The 20,042-nt window shown below is 43.7% G+C and overlaps 1 protein-coding gene across 1 annotated transcript in view; it reads right to left on the reverse strand.

Annotated features, from left to right (window-relative positions):
• Tenm2 (teneurin transmembrane protein 2) overlaps window positions 1–14,212 on the reverse strand; it is a 705,632-nt gene extending 691,420 nt beyond the window's left edge. The window contains 1 exon segment of the mRNA XM_090321035.1: window positions 14,108–14,212. The gene's annotated coding sequence lies outside the window, so the exon portion shown is untranslated.
• Between the last annotated feature and the right edge of the window lie 5,830 nt (window positions 14,213–20,042).

Below are 20,042 nucleotides of genomic sequence, written 5' to 3' on the forward strand. Positions count from 1 at the left end.
GGTAGCTACTATTTCAGGTATGAGCTCTAAGTACCCAGGATATTTTTTTTTTACTCTAAGTTATTAAATGGAGATTAAAAAAGATCCCCTCACCATTGCAGGGATGCAAGGAGGGGATGGATTAAGTTAGCACAGGACATGCTAATATCAAGAGAGATGTCACGGGAAGAAGGTTGTGCATGCTAACTCAGTCACCGTCTCCACACTCGTGTGAGCTCTGCGTGGTGCAGGCAGGCTTCACTTCCTTCCAGGCATGCACACAGTGTGTCCACATCATCCTTCCGCCACCCTCATTCTCCCCCTTTCCCAATCGTCTCCACCGGCTGGCTTCACTGATCCACTCCACAGGTGGATATCAAACAAGGGAAAGCCCCTCGACCAGCAGCCTCGCTCATGTCTTTGTCCTCCCAGTTTAGCTGCCAGGGCCAGCTTTCTTTCTCAGTATTGCACCTCATGTTTGCAGTTTAAATCAGATGGATACAAGAACCTGCATCTACAGGTTACCTCAGAACCCATCTCCCAGAAAGGGACAGAGAGGGACTCAGTTCTTGATTAACTTCTGATCAATGAAGGTAATATTTTATGTGTTGTGGCCCAAAGTATCACTGACACCATTCTTCAACTCCCTCGTAAAGCATTAAAGCAATTGCACAACTTCCATGAACACGTGGATGGGCCGTGGTCTAGCAGAATCTCATTTATGGCATCGTGGTTATATCCCTTTCCTTTGGGTAAGTCAACCATGGTGGTATATCCACCATCAACCTTTTGTGGTTGATAGTGGATTTTTTTTCATCTATATAAATAGGCTAAAAGAATAATCTTAGAAATCATACCAAGTTTACGTGGCATGCTACATGATGAGGTGCAAGGCAGAGATTTTCCAGCCTAAAGAAAGAGATGAGTCATGCAGATGTTCTCTGGTTGAGGGTATTTAAGTCTTCCACAAGACTTGCTGTTCCATGACTTGCTGACAGATAATGTGGTAAAAACAAAACAAAAAAAAAAAAAACAAAAAAGACAAAAAACTGATCAACAAAGCCAATCCTGCCAATGGGAGACCCACAGAGTATGTCAGAAATGCCACATTAAATGGCAAGGATTTCTTGACACTGCCTTTTTTAAACTTTCGATAAAAAGTCACCACAGCTATTCAAGTTTATTTCTACTTGGTTGCTAGAGAAAACATTTTTTTTTTCCTTTCTACTTTCATTCTATTAGAAGCATCTTGAAAGGAAATTAACAGTTTGTCACCTTAACTGTGTGAAATTATGCAGATGAAAACTGTAATTTTTAAAAAGATAATGTCTTTTATTCATTTATATTCATAAGCATTTACTAGAAATATCAGTATTTAGAGGATGTTTAAAAAATGAAAGAAAAATACTTTACCAATCATACCCCTAAATTGCAAGGATTGGCTTAACTCTGCCTACATTTTTATTCCGAGATCTTATATAATTCCTAACCACTGACAGCTTAATTCCTTTTATAATGCATGCAAAGGATCTATAGCTACCGTATGACAAGAGACAAATGTCATTGGGAGGTTAAAAATATGTTTTACTTCCTGTGTTTCTTATCCACACTAGGTCATAAAACACACTATAATAAAAGTGAAATTCTTATTCAAATCTCTACTAAAATTGATATGCATTCAGCATCTCCTCCACATTCATCCACACATATGTACATTTTATAAGCTTCCAAATTTTGAAATTAGATTCAGCCTTTTGGACATTCCCCATTTGTAATTCTCCCCTCAAACCTTCTTAAGAAACCAAAATAGGCTTCTCAGGCCTGTAATTCCATAAACGTATAGCTGTTTATCAGAGCCATATTTTCTTAGTGCAAAAAAGAAATCACAAAAGCTGCTTCTGTATGCCTCCCTTCTTCTTTCGTTATTGCCTCTTTAACTATAGTTTCACATACAGCCAGGCACGTGTCATACCTAGGCCAACAATAAAACATACTGAGTTAATATAATTTGCTTCCTCCACTGCTGGGAAAGCAGAAAGCGCTGAGAAGCGATTTGGTGTTTATTAGCGAAGCTATTGTATGAGGGTGATTGTGGGTTCATTCATTACAAAAAGGGCCTGCAAACAGTTTGAACACAAATGCCAGTATACATCTTGGAATCGAGTGGTATTGTTAAGTATTTCCACTCAAATGTTTTTCTTTTTTCAGACTCTACAACTCAACTCAGAAGTGTACTGTGTGTTAACTTCTCCTCAGACCACCCGCCCCCAACTCAACACACACACCTTAGGCTCCTCTGTGACACTTAGCATTTATCTCTGTTGTGCCTCCACTTCTTCCCCGTCTACGAAAGGCTGTGGGCAGGGAGCTTCCCTGAAATCCCAGGTATGGTTATTTACCGAGCAATCAGAACGATCACGGCAAGGCACGCTTGTGAAAGAAACTAGAGAGGCAGGAAAGATCACGTTACATCGCGAATCTCACAATATCTCATCGATGGCACTGTATACGTTACCGACCCACCACGGGCAAGCTGGGAGCTCATACATCAGCGGAAAGATCTTTGTCAATAGCTGTATGCCTCATTATCTCACTAAGATTTCTTGGCAACAATTAACAGTTACCCAATTCATAGAAATTGCCTTTATTATTTTTGAAGCAGCTACTTTCTTTGGCTTTAATGACTAAGAGAATGGAGACAGATGTCTCTGTTGCTAGGGAGACTGAATAAAAAAAAAAAACCTTTGAAATGAAGTAAATAAGCAACTACCATCCCTTTTTTTTTTAAAGGAAAAATAACAGAATTCTGTTAGTTTTGAATTAACTACTTGTTTTTAAAACAAAATAGCAGAAGCTCCAATTTTTTAAGGAAATACATTAGAATAGTTTATTACCGTTCTTTAAATAAAAACCAGTAATCAATCATTAAAAAGAAAAGAAAAATAGGCCCACCTGTGCACCCAGCAGTAGTTGAGGCCATTTATCAGAAACTGGTACTTTCTTTGTAGTCCTACCTGAATTCAACAGAATTCCCTTTTATGTCACCTGTCACTCCTCCATGGTTGAAGACAAAGCAGTTTCTCCCTTCAAGGAGGAAGAGTCTGGGCTTTGCCCAGGAGGCCTGGGAGAGCACTTAGCTCTCAGTTCTCTCGCCACCCAGCTGCCTTGCGTCTGAATCTGCACTCTCCACCGTCGATAGAGAGGGGTGCTCTATGTGTGTGTGTGTGTGTGTGTGTGTGTGTGTGCTCTCCCCCTTCCTCCCCCTGAAAACCTCTCTTCTGTACTCTAGCTCTGACATTTGTTCCCCCAACTTCTGCACTTGTGTGTTTCATGTCTCAAGGACACAAGCGTCCTGTCCACTCTCCATCTTGGAGCGTGGACGGACACTGTGGGGAAGGAGGGAATGCCGTGACATGACGGAAAAACCAGAATCCACTCTGTGGGGATATTATACGTCATCAAAATAATTTTTTTAAAATGCAGCTCACCCAGATTCTTTGAAAAGAGCACTATGCCTATCACTCGGAATCCGTATAAAATTCCCCAAATGTCTTTCACACCCTGTTCTAATGAGAGCATTACCAATTTAAATATAACCCCCAAATGGAATAGTATTTTTTGGTCTATTTTGCCTATTCCACTTGGATGTTTGTACAGATCTCTTTTTAACCACAGCTAACTATTTTGTTTCAGCATTGTAAACATTATAAGTTATCACAGCAATAAAAAATAAAAAAAAACACCCATATGATATAAAGCATACAAAAGAAAAATTACCTTCCTGTTTTTATTTATGAAAAAGTTCAGAATCACAACTGCAATTTCTGGCTTCCGTGGTCTGGAGACCAAAGCACAATTCATAATGTTATTCTGTCATAGAAAAGTTTTTTTCTTTTTTTTCAGATTCTAGTCCAAGTGACTCTCCACAGGTTCTTTTTATTTATTTATTGTCACTTTTGCAAAGGCTTGACCTTCAAGGTTTCCGAACATTTTGAGTAAAAGTGATGAGAATAGTAGGGGAATTTAGGGGCAATGCCTTCAGGGGCTACCAGGCTGGAAAGGAACCCCACTTTTGCTCTCTTACTTGGGGTAAACCTCCACTAGCCAGTTGATTTTTGAGCCTCTGTTGCGTCCTGAGTTTTCTGTGAGGATCAAGACGACATTACAGGTATATAAAAGCTTGGTGCACTGCCACCAGAAAGAACCACTGTTATTAACTGTCTCGTGTGCACACGAAGGCACAGCGCTCACAGTTTGACGGCACACAGCGTGGAACAGGCCAGCCACGTTGAGATCACTCAGAAACCGCCCTGCTGGATCCACTCGCGATCCACTCCTGAGACCGAGTTCACTCCAGCGAATCTGATGCTGCTCAATCCCAGCCGTGCAGTGCTCCTGAGCACACCTGACCGCACAGGAAGTGGACATGCACCCCGCAACAGCGCACTGACCACCTTCCTTTCCTTTGCAGTCTCCTCTAAGATTTCCTGGTGAGCTCTTGCCTTGCCCAGCTCTGTCCACCATGCACCCAGTTCTCTCTCTAGCAGGTGCTGACTGGCTTCTGCCATGTATAAGCTACTGTCCTGAAGCAAGACGGGATGCATGCAGTTCCGAATAAACCAGAGATGGACGTTTTACCGACTTCAAACCCAACAGCCGCAGCAACAACAACAAAGGTTCCATTGATAACTTGCAAAGATCCAAACAGAACAAGCCAGCCAGAGAGACTGTAGAGTAGCCGGGGTCAGCGCCCACCACCTGGGCACACTGGACAAGGGAAGAAGCCACCGTGCCCAGGTCCCAGGGCCATGCCACGCCAGTGAGAGCAAATGGACACCAACGGAAAGGAAGTAAAGAGATAAAGGGCCCCCCACAGCCCCCCTGGAAGGAGGGAGGGCCCTCTGGACGCTGCAGAGAGGGCCAGCGCCTACTGGGGACATGAAATACGGATGTGCTGGCCACATCCCATAGCAGCTAGAGCCCTGTGCCCGGAGAGCCCAGAGCTTAAACTTTCCTAGAAGACAATAAAGGATAGCCAGAATGGAGAAGGTCTCAGAGTTCCTGATAAGGAGTTATTGCTGTGTGTGTGTGTGTGTGTGTGTGTGTGTGTGTGCGCGCGTGTGTGTGTGTGTGCACGGATGTTCCTGGTGACTTCTCTTTTGGCCTCCCATGGCTCCCCTTGAAGTCGGCATCCCCGTCGTCTTCCGACGGTGGTGTTTGTGGGAACCCAGCCTGGAGAGCCAGGCTGGCACGTGGGGCACACGCGAAGGCTGGGCTGTAGGCTGGCTGCCTACATCCACTCAGAGAGCGCACGGGAGAAATCAGCTCCTGCTCCCGGGCACATCGTCAGTTACATGGGAAAAGATGCACAAGCAGGCTCCCGGGAACAGCAGCCCTGAGCAGCTGGCACCAGCCCCTGCCCCCTCCCCAGAGATGAGGGCAGCAGCAGAGCCTTCCCAAACCACCTGCCTGCAGACGGGACAAAGGAAGGGGCTTCTGACATTTTGCTTGGCAGGTGATAACACCAAGCCCTTCTGGGTCATGAAATAAAAAATGAGGCCTGCTGTTCTTAAATCCTGAGAAACCTGCAACCAAGATGCTACCAGCTCCCCAGAACGTGTGACTCCTCCAAAATCAGACATCGAAGAATTCACCAACGAAGGTCACACCGAATGCAAGAGGCAGAGGAGAAGCAAAAGACCGTGGGGCTTGAAAATGACTGCTGGCACCGGCAGAGCTGCGAAGAGTCCTTCCAGGGTGGTCGAGCTGAGACATCTGCCGCCACCATGGCAGCCAGGCTTGCTTTCCAGAAGTTTCTGCCTCAGATTCTGCCTGGGAAAGAGGCCTTTCCCAACTGGAAAGGAATACGTGTTTGGCTGAAGGTGATAGAGAATGCCAGCAGTGTAGGAAGGCTTCTCCTTGCTAATAAAGGCTAGGAAGGGAGATGTGCTCTCAGCCATGCATCCCTGCAGTTCTGACGGTGACATCCAAGGGTAACGACAGCTGGGAATTCGCCATGGCCTTGTGGTACGGCTCAGCGGTGCTGCTTAGAGGAAGGACTCATGTGAACCTAAGACATGCTAGCGAAATAGGATCCATGATAACATGACTTCCTGTCGTCTATAAGAGGTTTATGTTGCTGTTCTTGTTTTGCGTGGGTTCTAGGGCTGGAACCCAGGCCTGGAGCACTGTCCCTGAAAGGCTTTTGCTCATGGTTAGTGCTCTTCCACTTGAGCCACAGCTCCATTTCTAGCAGTTGCGGGTGATAAGGATATAAAAGTATCTCACTCACTTTCCTGCTTTGACTGGTTTTGAATCTCAGCTTCCTGAGCAGCTAGATTTACAGGCGTGAGCCATCAGCTCCTATCTTATCCAAGTGAGAATGATTTCAGAAGTGGTCTTTTGTAAACCACCTAACGGTGACACTGAGTAAATAATAGCACATGTAGACCACGGACAAATTTCAAATTAAAGACCCCATGTCTAACAGTCGCAACAAATATGCCCCAAGAATGATTTGGTTTGAGAGGGAGTCCCCTAAATCCAGTCTCAAACTGCACTGGGGGTTGCGTCTAGATTTCTGTCCATTAGTCTTAGAATTGGCTATTCATTCTGAACTCATCCTAGGAGACAATAAAATCACCAGGGTGACAATTTTGCCCTCTTTAGAGACACACAAATTTATGTAGCTAGCTGTGTGGAGCTAGCTGTGGCTTGCCTTAGAATGGTCTCTTGAAGTCACTCCAAGGTCAAGGGAATTTTCTTTGTCACTTAAGGAGGCCTTCACGAATACAAAAGACCAATGTGAAGTTCACAGTGGGGAGATAAATTTGATGATAGACAAATAAACCTCTCAGATTTCTGTTGGACCAATTAGTTCCTAGGGCCCTTATGTGAACGAAATTATAGGTGATGTGAGTCACAGCCCCAAACAATAAAAAGGCTTATTTAATAAGGTTTTTTAATCCCTACAGTGACTGATGAAGACATTCATCAAATGAGCATCATTTATTCAGAGCTGTCAGACTTGGTATAAGCATGGCTCTTCTGACAGTGGTATCAGGGGAAACACACATAAAGAAGAACCTTGGCTTTGTAGATACATAAGGCTGCTCTGCCTGTATCATAGCTGAGATAAGCAAACCTTTGCTATCTGCATACCTGGGACAGTCTTGAGACAGTCAAGTCAGGCTGGTTGACGAGCTGCAGTTTTAGGGAGTCTGAGAGAAAGCTGTAGTTTCTCACGGTGCATGCTGGGAAGGACGTGGAGACCATCCACTCACTCCTTAGCAGAGCTGGCCCAGGGCACGCAGGCTCTCCCCTCGCTAGTTCTTATCAAGTTCCACATCTCATTGTTCATGCTGACACTGAATTACAGCCAGTGCTCTAACATGTATCTGCCTCTTGGGAAAATTCTCCATCAGATTTATGCACATTACAAAAAAAAAACAAAACCCTAAAACGATTCTCCAAAACAACTGGCCTTTGCAAACCCAATCCTGGATACTGTACAAATATATTTTCAAAAGATTTCTCTTTTCAGGCCAAGGGCTATTTTTGACAAAGCAGTCAGAGCAGACCACTGTGCAGGGAACTGGAGAATGTGTGATGTGGAGTCTTTTCTTTCATCTTACCATGGACCTTCCTCCTTCCTTGCCCTTTCTCCCCAGAAGGTCACAGAAACCACTGTTTCCTGGGTGGGAATGAGGGTACAGAGTCCAAGCAAAATTTCCCCAGCAGCTGCTAATTTCCTATGTCAGGATCCAAAGGGAATGACTTCGGGGTGTGATTTACACAAAGAAGAAGCACTGGCTGGCTGGCAGCCTAGAATAAAGTCAAGTGCTCTACCACTTGAGTTATGTCCTTTTTGCTTTAGGTTATTTTCTCACATAAGGTCTCTTGTTTTTGCCTGGGGTAGGCCTTGGTCGGTGATCCTCTTCCCTCTGTCTCCCAGGTAGTAGGGATTACAGGCACACACCACGCCCAGATTTGTTCCTGGGCTGGTCTCAAACTGAGCTCCTCCTAATCTCTACTGGCCTGCTTTAAATATTATATATCAATGTATATTTAATCTTTAATAATTTGCCTAACTGGTCCAGACTCATATCTTATACTTTATAGAGTATATATTTATCTATAGAGAGAAAGACTCTTTATATAATATATAGACTGTATCTTATATACATAAATTGTATATTATAGAATATATAATGTTTAATTTGCTTATCAAAAGAAAATGTCAAGGCTCTATATGGTCTTTCCAAGTGTCTCCTACTGTACTTGTAAAAATGACTTCTAAATACTGTAAGATGCAGTCGTGGAAAACACCAGCATGACAGACAAAACCCATTAATAAATAAATAAATACTTAGCTCAGTCTTCACCTCACAACCTGCAGCCCCACAGGAAAGGGCCCTAGTGGGAGCTGGGCTCCCTGCACGCTGCTATGAGCCAGGCCAGGCTCTCCCACCTTGGCGGCAGGTGGCCCACCACTCATTTTGTTTAAGGCCAATTTTTTGCTGCGAGTGTGGTTCTCTGCAAGACCCCATGGCATGAACCCTCAGTGAGAAATGTCTCCGGGACCTGAGCGGTAGAAAAGTCTTTTGTTTCCTAGAAGTAGGTGTGGGGTTTCTTTTCTGTTCAAACAATACAGATATTTCAACTGAGCACATTTCAATTTGTGCTTTGTTGAGCAAGAAGTTCAAAGACAAAACCTTCTAAACTCACTTCAAACATTATGCTAATGCATTTCAGAGAGGGAGGGATAGCAGTCAATCCTCACCACCCTTCCTGGACTCCAGGAATACAAATCAAATCCACCCACCTATTCAAGCTCATCTCCAACCTGGGCCTGGAGAGGAGACAGAATCCTCTCTTCTCCAGGAGCTTTGCTGTGGGAATTCAGCCTCATTTCAGTTCTGGCTCTGTGAACAAGGAAGGCTCTTTCTCCTGGCCTGGGGACAGCCACACTGTTTATATTTTAGCTTCTGTGGGGGATTTCTCTGCTCAGAGCCAGTCACAGTGCTCAAGTGTCCTCTAGGGCAGCAGAGAAAGAGAGGTGAGACCTGGCTTACAGAGAAAGTGCAGGCTTTGCATAAGCTTTGCTCAGGCAGAAAGTACATTGCCATGAGGACCAACTACCACTGATAAGCAGGGGGATTAGATGAGATGCTCCTGAATGGGAGATGAGTAAGGCAGGGACATGTGGCCACCAGAAGGCTAATTCCATAGTGAGGACATGATATGTGGTCATCAATAAGAATCTGCTTGTTTTTCCTCCTTTATAGCCAATATTCTACTGCCCTTGCTTTGGCCTACATCTTCCTCCCCCTACCCCCCCCCCCCCGCCTCCACCCCAAGTACGCAAGCAAACACCCAGACAGTAAGCATGTAAGCATGACCTTTTCACTTTGCTGCAATTTGTATTATGTAGAGTTATGTTTATTTTAGACTGGCATTTTAACACTGTATTTTTAATGTTCGGTGTTTCAGGTTAAACTGCATGCATCGTATCCAATTCACTTTATGTATGATTTCTCAGCCTTGATTAAATTGCTAGAGCTTATCCAAATTTTGTTCTGTGGGTTCATCCTGGGTTGACCAGTTTATTGATAGGAAAGTGTCTTTGGACTATTTGTTTTTGGATAATTTTTGTGGGTGCTTTGCAATAGTAATTTGAGCCAATCGAAGATACTCCCTCTCAGATTTCCAAAACACCTAATTAAACATTTTTAAGTGTTTCCCAACTATCTCTTAGTTCATTACACACACACACACACACACACACACACACGCGCACACCCACACACACACACGCACACCCACACACACCCACACACACACACACACACACACACACACACACTGTAGTCTGGTTATGCATGTAGTTCGAAATACATACACAAATATACAGAGCCCAATGATGCTTGCCAACCTGTTACTGAAAAACAATAACATGCCTACTTCAGAATATTCAGTATTCCCACTTCAGAATAGCAGAAGCGAAGCTTAAGCAAAACAAGACAGGGCTTAAATAAATATATATATATATACATATATATATATAATTAGTTCACTGCAGGCTATCTTATCAGATCATATTCTTTATAACAATGCCTTTCCCTGAAGTCAGCCCATTTGTTTTCTGTCCAACCGAAGTCCAAATAGCAGGTGTTATAGCCAAATGACGTAATCTAGATTTCTCTCCTTTCTAGTTACGTGAACATTAGTCAGATATTTAACCTCTCAGGACCTCTGCCTTCAGGATTTAAGACTTTACTTTGATGATTCAAACTGACATAATTTACTCCAAAGAGAAGGATGTACAGAACAAACTACAAGGCATTTATTTAATTAACTATTTTTTTTTCTCCTCTCCCTGTACTTGATGTTTTACACAAAGTATAACATGAGCTCTGACTGAGACATTCTACTCCAGTCTTTCAGGAGATACTTTTGGACAGAGCTGACGTGGGGAGGAGGGCATGCTTCTGTGTGAGGAAATGTGAACTATCTACAGCCCAGGGCAGCTGGGGCAGGCGGCCTGGGTGCAGGGTTAGCTGGGGAGGCCTGCAGCCTGCAAGTCCATGGAGGGACAGGGACAGCAGAAGCCAGGGAGCTCTGAGCAGAGCTTGCAGCCTGGCCCTCAGGCCTGCAGGATCCCCATCACCTGGGCAGGGGAGTGGAAATGTCAGCTACGACTCCACAGACAGGAGGTCAGATCTGCACAACAGGGCGTAGCACCATGGCTGGGCCTGCACCCATCCTGCACACTGCGCATGCTCTGCCTCCTGCCCAGGGCCCTTGAGTGCCGTCCTCAACATAGCCCACACACACAGCGCCTGCGCAGTCCCGAATGCACCACATGTGGCGCCTGCGCAGTCTCACATGTTCCCCCCCCCCCACACACACACACGAAGCATGCACAGTCGGGAAATGCACCACAAGCGCATGCGCAGTCGGGCAATGCTCCACACGCGACGCATGCGCAGTCCTGAAGGCAGGGCCTCCTGTGCTTCTTCAGCTTCTCCCAGTGCAGTTCCAATTTGCTCACATCCAACATCCAGAAACTTTTTTATTTATTTTATTTTATTTTATTTTGTGGCTTAACTTTTACCAAAGCGATCGTTATAAAACTGGCTGGATTGTGTTTCCTGTTGCTGGAGGCTGCAGCTCTGCTGCTTGCACCACATCTCCAGGTCTGCCTTTCTTTCCTTTGTTTTCTGGTTAATTGCAGAGAAGAGGATCACTGAGCATCACTCCTGCTGGACAGACTCTGGAACCCGACCCTCCTGAGTGGCTGAGAGGAGAGGCTGGAGCTGCCATCACCCAGCCTGCCCTGGCTTTTTATTGTATTTTTTAAGGGTTTCCACTCTTTTACCTTCATGTTTTAGTCAATGGAAGCCAAATAAAATATTGTTCTCTTCCCACATCACATCCTTGCACCATGAGAGCCGAGGAGCTACCCGGCTGTCTAGGGTTGTTGCAGGATTGTGCTTCGAAAGAGCAAGAAGAGCATGGTATTTACCGCTTCGAGCCCCAGCAGAAGTAGAAAAAGGGAAAAGCCGAGGTAAGTCTGGAAAGAGACTCAAAATCTGGGTAAACAGTGACATGGATTACACAGTCTCCCGCTGTCTGCCACAGCCGTCCTCCTCCACCTATCAGGACGGCATGATAAATGCACTGAGCACTAAGGGAACAGCAGAGGGCAGGGCAGAGGCCTCTGCAAAATGGGCAGGTATTTCTCAGAAACACGTTCCAGGGAATGCAAAATACCACGCCAGGCAGCGTGAAGAACTTCTGTCAATGGATAGGAGTTTTCTGGAAGCCAAGCCTCTCCTCGCTGACTGGCTTGTTACATAGCCAACATTCAACACATTTTTGGTTGCAATAGTAAATGATAATGATTTTTTTTTAATCTACTGCTCTAGGCAAAGAAGAAAACACAGTGAAAGCATGGAGTAGCTGTATTACAACCCCCTGGTCTGCCTGACAGGCAGCTCTGTGGAAAATCTCTGGGGAAAGTCCACAAGGTGTTGAAGCTTTCTCCTGGCAAACCTGAAACTCAAAGATTTTGAGCTGATGGTTGCAGAGATGTCCAGAATTCTGCCCCCATTCCCATACACTCGTTCTATACAGACATCCTCTATCCTTCCACCACTACCCAACCACTGTGGACACCAGAGCTCTTTTGTCATCTATTTCCTAAGATTAGGGGGATGACTGAGGCAAACCCAAGGACAGAAAGGACCCCGAGAACGAACACACAGCAAGGCCGCCCCCTAACCCCACGGCAAGTTCTATTCTTCCAAGGCTGGCTCTACAGAACTGGCTTTGTCTAACTCTGCAGTTTTCTGGTCTGTGCCTTGCTGATAGGGGACAGATGGGTTAGCATAGAGATGCCAGAGTCGTAGGTCTGCTTCACCATACGCCATCCTATTTCTTCCAGAATTGACAGCTCTACATTTATAATGGATTTCCTAAGCACTTGGTTATGTTTCCTTAAGGAATAAAGCAGAGTCAGACCGATGCTTCCACCATAAGAAGGGGTGCCCTGGGGTGATAGGGGGTGGTGGACGAAGGACCACAGTGGATCTTTGACTTAGCCACTGTGAAAGCAAAAGAGTTCTTCTGTCCACAGCAAGCTGGGACAAGCCACTGCAGCTCACCCCTGAGACACCAGAATAACAACACCCGGCCAACTAAAGCTCAGGCACTCCCAGAGATGGGTATAGAATAGAACAGCTTCCCTGGAATAGAAATGCTACAGAATCTAGCCAGAGCTGTCATTCCTCTACTAGAATCCCCATCTCAGGCCACATCCCTAGAAAAATAGAATAAGACAGAAAAAATATGTATACATACATACATACATACATACATACATACATACATATGTATATACCTATAGAACATATGTAGGTATGAACATATATATGTGTGTGTGTGTGTGTGTGTGTGTGTGTGTGTGTGTGTGAATACTATCCAAGGTAGAGTTGCTAAACCAGCTGCGTAGAGCTCATGACATTTGCATATGCACCAGTGGGTACATCACTACATCATCTCATTCAGCCATCACTCGAGCATCCTGAGTATGGGCCAGCCCTGCTTCCTTTCCAGAGGGACTCCTCCCCTTCAGCTTCCTAAATACTGGGGCAGCCTTCCCCTGCGACACCCCCCACACCCACCCTCAACGTTCTGCCCTTGATCCCCTGGCCTCTCCCGCAGCCACCAGACATCCCGTCCCTTCCCTTTTCACGTTCATAGGAAAGAAGCAAGAAAGAGCTACGAGTGGATTTAATCCAGACATACACACCATGTGTTGTTGCTTTGTCGTAAAGTTCTAGAACCAACACTCACATCGTAGCCTTGACCCCCGCGTCTCTTCATACACGCACAAGACTTAAATTATTCCATCACTGAGATTTCAGCTCAGTCGCAGGCCCCGTCTCTAAACCAGAGCTGCATAAGGCACAAAAGGTCCCCACAGAACTCTTCCATTGTCTCCTGCCTTACCTCCAAATGAGCCACCTTGGTAGGATACGATCGACACAAAGTAAAATAAAATCAGTATGGCAAAGCAAAAATCTAAAGCAAAAGACGGCCAGGGATACGGCTCACTGGAGACGAGTTGTCCAAGGCGCACAAGGCCCTGGGTCTCAGCCCCGACACCATATGTGAAATAACGATCAATAATAATAGAAAAAACTAAACCAACACATTTTAAAAAGGGAAAAGAGAAGAAAGCAAGCGATTTCAGGAGTCCCATATGAAGCAAACCCCTAGGTAAACTCTTAATGCCCGAGCCTCACAGGTGTGGAAGTATATGGAGAATTCATGTTCAGGGGGAAGAAAGATAGAAAGGATGCATCCAAGTCACTATGTAAGTAAAGCCTGGGGTTGAGCTTGCTCTGGCACAGCTCCTCCAGATTCACAACACAAAACAGACCTTAAGTGGGATTCACTGGGGGAGGGAAGGGGATGAGGAGTTGTGAAGTCACTGAACTGAGTAGGAGGAAGAAAGACACAGATGTGGGAGGGAGAGAAAATACGGGTACAACTCTGTGTTCACTGCAAACACAACTTGAGGCAGAAGGAAGCGTGGAATTGCCCGTGTCACCCCACTCACCAGAATCGGAGGTGCTTGATGGTCAGCTCAGGAAGTTATTCTGGGCTCGATTCGCAGCAGAGCCAAGGCAGGAAGCAAGCCCCACACCGGCCAGGCAGGCAGAAGATGGATGCAACTGTGAAAACAAAGGAGGACAGAGGTAAGATTCAAACGGGATAAAGACAAGACATGCGAAAGATCTTCACACTGCAGAAAGGTCAAAATTACAAGTGAAATGGACCAAGTTCTTTTTTCTTTTTAATCAGTCCTGGGCCTTGAACTCAGGGCCTGAGCACTGTCCTTGGACTTTCTCAAGGTTAGAGCTCTACCACTTGAGCCACGGCACCACTTCTGGCTATTTTTTTTTCTATGTATGTGAGGCAAGCACTTTACCACTAGACCAAACTCCCAGCCAAAACGGAACACGTTTTAAGACTCCATTTTCTAGAATAGCTTTCAATGGAGGAATTGAACATACAGTAGAAGATAATGCATTAATTAGTTCAATCAGCTCAACCACGGGACATCATTACTACAATGTACAAAATTTACCACCAAGTATCAGAGTCTAGATTCTATTGGTTAGGCCTTGAAGGTGTTTCTGTGTCTGGTCTCAGTACTGTGATGTGAGAGATTAGAACAGAAAAAGGACTGAAAAACCATCTTTCCAGCCACACATAGCTTGTATGTTTGCTCTCTGTAGTTCAAAATAATAAATGACTTATTTCATTTCAGAATTTGCAGGTTGGTCTTCCATAAAATTTGAGCCTTATTCTACTGATATTAAAATTCAAATATTTGCTCATCAGACCCCTTGTTAATAGAATCCAGAAAGGTGGTATTGAAAAAGGAAGGGCCTTCTGACATAAACAGGGTTCTCTGAGGAAGTAACCTAAGCTTGCATTATCTACAGATACAGAGATTTGCGCGGCTCTCTAGAAGTATTGTGAAAACAGAGTATAAAAGTCTACCCAAAGAACTTAGGATAGTGCTATAATTCAGGCCAGCTGTCGTGGTCACTGCCACATAATGACAGGTGTGTGTGTGTATGCTGGCACTGGGCTTTTTCACTCAAGGCTGTTATTCTACCAGGGGAGTCACAGCTCGGCTTCCTATTGGTTAATTGGAGATGGGAGTCTCATGGAAGTTTCTGACTTGCCTGGCTTTGAACTGTGGTTCTCAGAGCTCAGCCGCCTGAACAGCTAGGGTGATGGGGCAGACTCACCAGCCGGCAACAGGAATTAATGTTCTGCTGACAACATGTCACAAAAGGCTACGTATTACACTCGTTGACAGTAAGAATCTATTGTCATTCACTTCACCTAAGGGAGAGGTGTTCCTGCTACACAAGCAGACAGTGACAACAAGACAGTGGCAGTAGCTGAAGAGCAGTAGCTCTGGCCCATCTTGAACACCAAATGTAAAAGTCTCCCTAGGCGAGCAGGCAGAACTCTGCCTTTAAGGGGATTTCCCAGGCCTGTGGGGAGAGCCTATGCTGAGCTCAAGCCTGGCCCCATGGATGCCACAGTCCCAAGGCACATCTGCACAAGATTAGGCAGTATTCTTCACACTGCTGGCTTCCTCCACTCTGGGAGCTCTGAACAACCTGAATTCTCCATGTTCTGGTATTTAAAAAAAAGAAAAAGAAAAAGACAAACATTGACTCCTCAAGTGCTGACAGAGAGCTTGCCACGATGCGAACTGGGGGTCAGAGGGGGTTAACTTTTGAGGCTGGTGACTCCAGTCCTTGTCAGTCTGAAGCAGAATGCTGATCGGGGTGACTGAGGCATGCTGAACCAATCGTCCCCTCCTCTGTGAAATGGGACCAAATTATCTCCCTGGAAACCCAAGTCCCCTTGGAAGACAATGCTCGGAACCACAGGATAAACCCAGGGAAAACAAAAGGGTCAACCACTCCCTCTATCTTCCTCGTTAGGCTACCTTTCCTATTATGCGTCCAGAATTATAAATAGATGGTAAGTATAGGGCTGTCAGTCAAGACCACATGTCCTTAAAAGACAAAATGACAGGACAAGGTAGATTTAGAGACTTGGGGTAAATTAATTTTTGTTTTGGTTTTGTTCTGATTTTCAGACTTCAAGTCGGCCATCAGAGCCCAGGAAAACAATATGATTCTTTAATTTTCTCCTTAGAAACTCTGCAGCCTTTAATGTCTTTGTATCCCACAACTTCAGCCCTACCTTGGAATAATTAGGTGTCTTGATAATCAAGTCTGTTTACTCACTTTTGCAGCTCTGATCCTTTAATCTCTCCCGAATATTAGATTTTAATACTATTAAGAGCCACAATTTAACAATTTTATTACTAAATAGAATGGCAGGAGCATACTCAAGGCAATTTGCTAATCAGGAGCATAAAATAACGACTCTGATAATTAAGACTAGTACAAGATCATAAAGTTAAAACGAGGGAGCTGGAAGCACCCAGGGCATAGCCAGCCTCCTCCCATCTACCTGCACAGTGGTGGGCAGAGTTACGAGAGCCTCACATGTGACCTTCCACAGAGGGGCCTGTACCTCTTGCTGTTCTCACTCATCCACACAGACACAATTCTCTATATTCTGAAGACTATCATAAGACAATTGGCAGCTTTCAGCTATAGAGAAATGTTACGTGGATACTGGGTGACTGGATGAAGTCCACATGTAGAATCCACTCCATACAGAGAATAACTAACTCCGCAGGTCCCCATGCGGATTCAGTGGCCCCGGACAGAGCTACTCAGTGGAAGTGTATCCCTAGACTGGTTTATATTGCTGAATTTCCTCCTGGGTAAGAGGAATATATTTCAATCACGAAGTGTGAATATCTGGAAGGACTGCATAGACTGTACTCTTTATCAAATGATAGCCATAAATATTAGCCATGATTATTACTTATGTTTTTAGTGGACTAAAACTATATAAAACTCCATTAGCTTCTGATAGAAAAAAAGTACTTCATATTATGTTAAGTGAATTATGACTGTCTATTAAGGGGACAAATGAGAAAGATATTGTAACCAGCATATTTTATTCATCAAATGTCCAGGATGAATTGACAATATAGTTTAATCCAACACAATTAGTTGCTATTGACTAGTTATTATTCAGCTGCATAAGATATGGACAAACATCATGTCTGATCTGAATTTGAATACCGTATTAATGAATTAGTTTATATATTTTTTTTCTGAAGCATGTTTGTGTTACATTTTGCACATAGAAATTTATATAGTAACATGATCTGGTCAGAATAATTTTGAATATTCATTTGTAGTGGCATAATAAGACAATCTAAATAGAATAGAAGTAAAAAAAATCACTGAAAAACACATCTCTCAGCTTCTAAACACTGCTGACATTTTGTTGACCATTTGTCTAAGCACAGCTATGGGTATATCATCTGAGATAAATAAAATGGTGCATAAACAATTTCAACTATTGATCACGATTCTCAAGTCTTTTCTCTAAACAATGAGTACTTTCTAGTTCATTGATGGCAGTTAAAGCATTTAAATGTCTTTCATTTAGTATTTGTAGGAACTTTGAGAAACATAAATATCCTATTTAAATTCTTACAAAATAAGTAATTTAAAATAACTAAATATGATTGACATCTGAGGAGCAATTTGGGGATGCCTAGATTTGTTTCTTTGAGTTATATATTTTTTGCTATCAAACATTATGAGTCAAGAAAACTAAGCAAATGCCAGATGACATATTTTACACAAATAGAAGTGATAAAGACAAACCTATAACAAGCCACACAATGGGAATAAAACTTGAAAGATACTTTTATCTTCATTCAAACTACCAGTTCCCTTAATGGAAATTAAGTTTATGGGCTTAAAAGAGACAGTAACCATTTTCCCTTTAGATATTAAGAGAATGATATTACCATGTGAGAAATGGAAGATTAGTAAATGCAAATTAATTGGCTTGTTTCTAATGAATAAAAATAAAATTTCACAGACAAAAAATAACGTTTGAATTTATGAGCCTCCTTCTGCAAAGCTAAGAAAAGATTTACAATTGAGCAAAACCTAGATACATAAGGCCATATAGTATGACAGCCATATAGTATGACACTAAATGAAAGTACCTTCAGGATAGAGAAACAAAGGCCATATAGTGAGTAATTGTTGTCCTTAATGTACTATGTTATCTCTCATCTCTTTTGCTGTCCCTTGGCTATCTCATATGGTTACAGTATTTTACCTTGCTATCTGATATATTGTGTATATGCCTATTTGGTTATTTGAAATCAGATAGGGAAGGGGGAAAACAAGATGAGGGATAGGGTGTGGGGGGGAAATGGGGACCAAGACATGAGAAGGGTATCAATGTTTGTGAAGTAATGCACCTTCTATCTGGTGAATATAATGTAACCCTTCTATTCATTACAATAAAATATATATATGGAAAAAAAGGAAAAAGTAAAAGAAAACCCCATAAATTCAAGCCATTTTATGTAGCCTTGTTCATAAAACTGTTTCGGACTAGTCAGTCTTATTCAAAAAGGGAATATTTTAACCTAAAACAAAAGCTCTGTCTAGTAATAAAGAAAGAAAATATATTGTGAGGCATTTGCCCTTGATATAATTTTTTTGAAGCATAGAAAATCACTGTTTGGTTTCGATATAGGAAAACCAGTCAGCTAAAGTCTTTCACAGATATCCCATTGAGTGGGGTTGATGTGTCATGTCACTGGTACAGCCTCGATCTATTCCATGTGGTACAGTCAACTCCACTGCGTCTGCCCATCCACTGACCGACGACTGACTTCAGCAAGGGCCTACATTACTGATGTGTACCCCCATTTCACAGCTTTAGAAGGAAAAGGAGGAGAGCCATTTTCACTCGGGTTGTACACTGGAAAGCACGGAGTGTCGCTATATTAGGTGAAATACGATATATTATGATGGTTAATTTCACTGGCTTGCTTTCTTTGGACTAATTATTATTATTTTTTTTAAAGGCTGGCAATTGGGCAAGAGAAAAATAACATATTACGTTCCTCTCCGTCTGCTCATCTGTGATGGTGGCACTGCTGAGCACTGGTCACAGGCCTGGCATAGCCAGACCCCACTGGGTTAGGGCCTGTCACCCTCACACCAGCCCTGAAATTTCATCTTCTGGTAATAGGTATCAGAATGTTTTTTTTTTTTCTTTTTTAAGTCCATAACAAGAGTGGTGCTATTACCTGGTAAGAACTTAAAACACAATGCCGCTCTGCACAGAGCCCTCTCTCTACTAAAGCTCTCGGTTTCTCTCCCTCCTTTCTCATGACAACACATCTGGCCCCACGCTGCAATGGTGGGATGGGTACTCAGGCTTCCTGGAAGGGAGGAATATGGCTCCCATTGTATTTGCCTTGAGTGGTGAATTTGTATGGTAGAGCAAGTCAATGGTCTCCTGACAAGCGTATCTGGAAAGCACTGGTGATCCACATGAGCTGAGTGAGAGGACAGGAAGGAGGAGGCAGGTATGGGAATGCGCCCTCCGCTAAGGCCCACTGTGCCTGTGGCCCATGGATGCAGACAGCCAGCAAAGGTGAACTGAGATTCAGGAACACAGTGTAGGCTTCGCTGGTCTTGACCAAACTCTCCAAGAAATGCCCACATCCAGACAGCCACGACAAGCTATGCCTAGAATGCATTTAAAATAACCCCAATAAGATACTGCATATAATATGCTTTATTCCATTTGGGCTACAGAGTGTTCTTCTAGTGGTTTTATGAAATCTGGGAGTTCTCATTCCTAAAGATAATGAATTCAATTAAGTAAACGCTTGCTCTCACCGAGACCCCTGAAACATTCTGTCAGAGGCTGGCATGGCTTCGCTTAGAAGGCATGGGTTCCATCAGAAGGGACATCCCAACACAGTCACCATATTTTCCACATTCAGATGCAGAGCCTGTGATCCAAGGCTTAGGTTCAAAGGCTTCCGAAAA

The sequence above is a fragment of the Megascapheus bottae genome, chromosome 29 (genome assembly GCF_031878675.1).
Source record: "Megascapheus bottae isolate mThoBot1 chromosome 29, mThoBot2.hap1, whole genome shotgun sequence".
Classification (NCBI taxonomy): Eukaryota; Metazoa; Chordata; class Mammalia; order Rodentia; family Geomyidae; genus Megascapheus; species Megascapheus bottae.